This window comes from Diospyros lotus, chromosome 15 (assembly GCF_014633365.1).
Source record: "Diospyros lotus cultivar Yz01 chromosome 15, ASM1463336v1, whole genome shotgun sequence".
NCBI classification, from domain to species: domain Eukaryota; kingdom Viridiplantae; phylum Streptophyta; class Magnoliopsida; order Ericales; family Ebenaceae; genus Diospyros; species Diospyros lotus.
The window spans coordinates 1167324-1173494 of record NC_068352.1 but is presented as its reverse complement, the minus strand read 5'-3'; the positions used below and the strand labels follow the sequence as shown (position 1 = coordinate 1173494).

Genomic DNA, 6171 nt, shown 5'->3' with positions numbered 1-6171 from the left:
TGTTATGGAATTGGTATATCCAGAAGTGTTTCATGTGTTAAAAGGATTTGGACACATGGTTGACTACAAAACAACGAACTAGAGATGAATTTTTTTATTCTTAAATTTGAAATGGATTTTATTTTTTTTCTTTGAAAGATTTGAGATGAAAAATTTATTTGTCTCGAATTTTAGATGGATTTTAAGACAAATAACATTTGAGACAAATTTTGACACAAAAAATTACCATCTTAGAATTGAGACAAATTTTGAAATGGATTATTTCTGTCTCAAGTTTGAGATGAATTTTAAGATGAAAAATTACTAACATCAAATTTGAGATTGATTTTCAGAAGAAAAGTTTCAGTCTCAATTTCGAAACAGATAATATCTATCTCAGATTTGAGACGAAAAATTGTCTCAAATTTAAGAATAAAATAATAGGTGCGCAAATATCTACATCAACAAACAATTAAAATTTGAGCCTCGCTTACCGGGCTTATGGCCACCTCAACCCATGTCAGGCGTTTCTAGTATATCCTTTTCTTATCCACCGATATAGTTGCAATGCAAAATAATAGGTGCGCAAATATCTATCAGGCCACAATTAAGCCTTTCAATACAAATTCATAACATCATGCAACATCACAAAAGTAGATAGAGCAAAAGAATGCAGTTCGACTTAGGTTGTTTCCCTTTTCCTTGAAAGATAGAGCAAAAGAATAGCTTAATTCTCTTCCTGCAGGTTCTATTACTACATGGAATGATTTGGCACAAAAGTTTTTATCTAAATATTTTTCACCTTTTAAAACGGCTAAATTAAGGAATGACATAACAATTTTTTCACAATTTGGTAATGAATCCTTATATGAGTCGTGTGAGAGATTTAAAGAAATGCTTAGAGATGGTCCTTACCATGGTCTACCTATTTGGATGCAAGTGCAAACTTTTTATAGTGGCATTAATCAATCTTCTCGTTCGATGTTAGATGCAACTGCAGGGTGGTAGCCTTATAAGGAAAACTCCCGAAGAAGCATATGAACTTTTGGAGAAGATGGCAGCCAACAGTTATCAATGGGACAATGAGAGAGCAAATAAAAAGGGAGTTGGAATTTATAATCTTGATTCTATCACTGCTTTATCTATTCAAATTGCTGAATTAAATAAGAATTTGGGTAATTTGGAGGTTTCAACTATGAATGCTTCTTCTTCTTCTCATTTTCTTTCTTGTGAGCTTTGTGGGCGAGGGGGACATGCTAGTGTTGATTGTCAAGTAGGAAATCCTTTTTCTTCTAGTTCTTCTGAACAAGCTAATTTTATTTCTTATGGTGGCAACAGGTCAAATTTTAATCCCTACTCCAACACTTACAATCTGAACGGAGGAACCATCCTAATCTTTCTTGGAGTAATAATCAACAAAGAGTGCCCCACTGGCTTTCAACAACAACATCAAATTCCATAGGAGAAGAAACCGAATTTGGAAGATATGATGGCAAAGTTTATCAATAGTACAGAGGCAAAAATGCAAAGCTTGGAAACTCAAATTGGACAACTTGCTCAAGCAATTTCAGAAAGACCACAAGAAGGCTTAGCTAGTAATATTGAGAAGAATCCAAGGGAGCATGTAAAAGCCATCACTTTGCGAAGTGGAAAAGAATTGAAAAGTAAAGAAAAACGTGAAGAACATTCAAAAGAGGAAGAAAGCCAAGACCTTAAAGCTAAAGAAGAGGATCATGAGTTATTAACAGAGAAAAAGGGAAGTTCTTCTTCACTTAATTTAAAATCTTACAAATCGCCTCTTCCTTTTCCTAAAAGATTTCTGAAGGCTAACTTGGATAAGCAATTTGCTAAATTTTTAGAGATGTTTAAAAAGTTGCATATTAACATCCCTCTCCTGGATGCTATTCACAGATGCCAAGTTATGCCAAATTTTTTAAAGACATAATTGCAAACAAAAAAAAGTTGGAGGAATTTGAGATGGTGAAACTTAGTGAAGAATGCTCTGCAATTCTACAAAATAAATTGCCTCCAAAACTTAAGGATCCAGGGAGCTTTTCTATTTCTTGCACTATTGGTGAAATTAATTTTGATAAAGTTTTATGTGATCTTGGTGCAAGTATTAATTTGATGCCTTTTACTGTTTTCAGGAAGCTTGGCTTAAAAGAACCAACACCCACCACTATTTCTCTTCAATTGACTGATAGAAGTATAAAATACCCAAGGGGAGTAGTGGAAAATGTCTTGGTAAAAGTAGATAAATTTATTTTTCCTGTTAACTTCATTGTTCTGGACATGGAAGAAGACTATGATATGCCCCTAATTTTAGGGAGACCTTTTCTTGCCACAGGGAGAGTTTTGATTGATGTCCAACAAGGAACACTTAGTCTTAGAATTTATGATGAGACAATTACTTTCAATGTGTTTAAGGCTACGAAACATTCTAATGATAATGAAAAAGAAGTCTTAAGGATAGATGGCATTAATGATTTGGTAGAGAGATTAGATGAGCCTATAGAAAATTGCATCGCTAACTCTTTTGATGAGCAAGAACAAATTTTAAATGCTAAGAACAAGGCCGTGGTCGTGGGCTATTTGATAAAAAAGAAAAAATGTTATCCATCCAAAAGGGACAAGTTGTTGACTTTGGATGTTTCTTCTTCTTCAAAAGCCAAGCCACCAGATTATGAAAAGGAAAAGTTGATAAGGGTGTTGAGGGAGCAAAATAAGGGGATTGGATTGAGAATTGCTAGCATTCAAGGAATAAGTGCATCAATTGGCATAAACAAAGTTTTAATGGAAGGAGGATTCAAGCCTCCATGAAGACAAAAACCTAGTCAAGCTAATGACTATAAAGAAGCGCTTGATGGGAGGCAACCCATTTGAAATATTATTTCTTTTTTCTTTTTATTTCTCTTATTTTTTAGAATATTCTTGGATTAATTTCTTATTTGATTTTATTTTTCTTTTTAGGACGTGTTGAATAAAGAAATTCGGCCCCTCTTCTTCAAAAGAATACTGCCAGCAATTTTCAAGCATTTCAAGAAGGCCTACATCAGGGGAGTATTGGTTTTCTTTTCCTCTTTTCTTATTTTTAAACATTGGGGACAATGTTTAATTTAAGTGTGGGGGTGGGAAATTCAATAATTCTTAATTTTTTTTATTGCCAAAAAAAAAAGAAAGAAATTTATAATGTGCATGAATGATGATTTTCTATAGAAAAATGTTTTATGTTCTTGTCTAGGCTGATTTCATGTTTCCTATATTAACTTTGGTTCAATGCATAGTTAATTCAAAATTGAGAACTGTTCTATTTGATTAATTGATTCTAGGTTTAACAGTGTTAAGGAAAAGGAATTGATTATGCTGGATTATCATGATTGTTGAAATATATGCTTCTTGACAAAATTCATGGGATTTTGTGATTATGCATGATTGATTACGTGAGAATAATATTGTGATTATTTCTTGAAACTAAGCCTAAACAGAGTTGAAGTAAAATGGGATGAAAAAAAAAAAAAGAGCAAAACAAAAGAAAAAAAATTGTTTTTGTTATTTTTCTACTCCTATGTTTTGAGTTGCTTAGTAGTAACTGGGGGTTGACAGTGTGCTCCTGCATCATCCTTCACGTCAAACGGTAGTTCAAAATATGAGTATGCAAATGCATTCTAAGCAATTATTTAGAGGAGTAGTCCGGTGTCTTTATCACAAAATGTCAACATCTGTGTCAAAAGTCAAGTAATGCTTAGAAAATATTGATTGAAAAAAAAAAAATTCATCCCTGTTACTCCTTATGTTTGTAGTAGTGGAGATAAGTGATTGCAAGAAAGCTATTACATGATTCAATTGTGTTAGTTGCAAGATTTCATGAATTAATTTTGAAGTATGCATGGCATCAAAAGTGATGATTTTGCATGGCTAATTCTTTCAATTAATACTTTTGGACTTAGAGTTGATATGATAATATAGAGAATAACCAATTTTGAGATAAATTATGCGTTGATATGTTGTCGAAATTCTTGATTTTGGCCTAGCGTGAAAATAAAATGTTTATTTTGTATTTCTTCTTTTCTTTGCTTGAGAACAAGTAAAAGGTTAAGTGTAAGGGTATTTGATAGGGTTTAATTGTTTACATATTTTTATCTAATTTTTATCTTAATCTTGTGTTAATTTTTCTATATAAATGTGTGTTTATATGGATTTTATATTATTTTAATCTCTTTTTGTAGGAACTCGGTAAAGAAAATTAATTTGAAGATTTAGGCATAAAAAGAAAAAATATATATATTATAAAGTTAATTTTAAAATTAATATTATAATATAAAATAAAAAATATTTTATATAATTAATATAACATTATAATTAATAGTATATTAAATATTATATATTACATTATATTATATATTAAATTATAATATTTATATATATGTATTATATTATATATATTATTATAAAAAGATAAATAATATATCTATATATATAATAAATGGTGGCAGTGGCGTGAATTGAGGGACTTGAGACTTGGGCTGGGGGTGCATATATATATTATTATTAAATAAAAAATAAAAGGGATGGAATTGGAAGGCTAGGGCATGGCCCAGCGCCTCATATATATATATATATATATAAAATAAAAAAGGAGAGATTGGAGGCTCATGGAAAGGAACGGAAGAACGGCCGCAGACACAAAAGAAAGGAATTAAGGGGGTTGCGCGACAGACAATGAAGCAATTGGAGACGGGGAGAAGCAACAGATTCAATGGAAGTTTGGAAGCATTCTCACGCATAGCGCAGCCACACCCAGATCTGTTTCAGATCTGGACAGAGAACTTTTTCTTCCTTTCAATTTTAGTATTTGTTTTTATTTTAATAATATCTAGTTAATTTATTTTAACTAGGGTTTGAATGGATTTTAATTTTGGGATTATGTGATTATTTGTTTGGTTCGATTTAAAACCCAATTATTATTTGCGTGAAGAATTTATATTGTTGTCTTTAATGTTTTAAACAATTGACCACATTTTAATGATTCAATGATTTATGTATGATTGACTAAATGATTGTTATAAATTAGATTCATAGGCAATATAAATCACATGCTTGATTGTGAGATCGAAAAATGATTAACTCATGTGTGGGAATCGAGAAAGCTTATTGAGTCAAATCCTTTTTCGAGATTAGAGGTTTCCAAAGAACTTAATGCTTATTTATTTCGTTGATATTTGCTCAGAAATCTGATAGTGAAATTGAATTAATAAAAGATTAATATGACTTGAGAAAGCTTATTAATTAATTGAGTGAAATCCACCATTACATGCAAATAATTATAAAATACTATAAGGGTATTTTTGGTTTTGAATTGAATTGAATAGATAATTAGATAATCTAGATTAAATGAAATCTAAACCCTAGTGCACTCATTAATTAGTTTTTCTCACAAAGAATCTAGTTTTCCATTTATTTTTCTTTTTATTGATCCGATTAATTAATTAGTTTAACTTAGGCTAATTAAAATTGTTTTGGTATTGTGATCTAGTCCTCGTGGGATCGACACTCTTTTCATCACTATATGCATATTTGATTAAGGTATGCTTGCCTGAATTAATTGTGCATAAATCACACATCACATAACTATTGCATAATAAAATAATTAATAAATTGAATCAGGATGACCATGAGCTTATACACAGAATAAACTCGAGCCTTTTGGGTTTAAATCATGCCTCACATCAACTCCTTGATGAACTGCTACATCACTGCTTCTGCTGCGATTAATTGACGCTGTCTTCAATTTACAACTTTTGTAAAGTAAAAACTAAAATAAACTACTTGATCAGTACATGTACAAATAAATTAATTATTACATCTTTGAATTAAATCAAACGAAGCCTTGTAACATTCATTCATTCATACATACCAAGCCCATGCTCATCCTGTACATACATCCGCTTCTGTTGTTTCAAAATAATTTTTGAAAATATTTATCCTACATATGTCAAATAATACAATCCAACATCCAAATAAGCATATTTAAATCCCCGTATTAATGTCTAATGTGAATTACTGCACAACCATAAAACACAAAACAATTAGAATATGTTATCAGGCTATCAGAAACCAGCATGCTGATTAAATGTAATATTTGACACATATATCCGCATATATGCATTAAATATCAAGCTGAGTCTCAGATAC

General features: G+C 30.9%; 1 non-coding gene across 1 annotated transcript; it reads right to left on the bottom strand.

Moving 5' to 3' along the window:
• Nucleotides 1–795: 795 nt before the first annotated feature.
• Nucleotides 796–902, bottom strand: LOC127792715 (small nucleolar RNA R71). Its single transcript, XR_008021187.1, has one exon. It is a non-coding gene; the product is annotated as a small nucleolar RNA R71 (small nucleolar RNA).
• Between the last annotated feature and the right edge of the window lie 5269 nt (nucleotides 903–6171).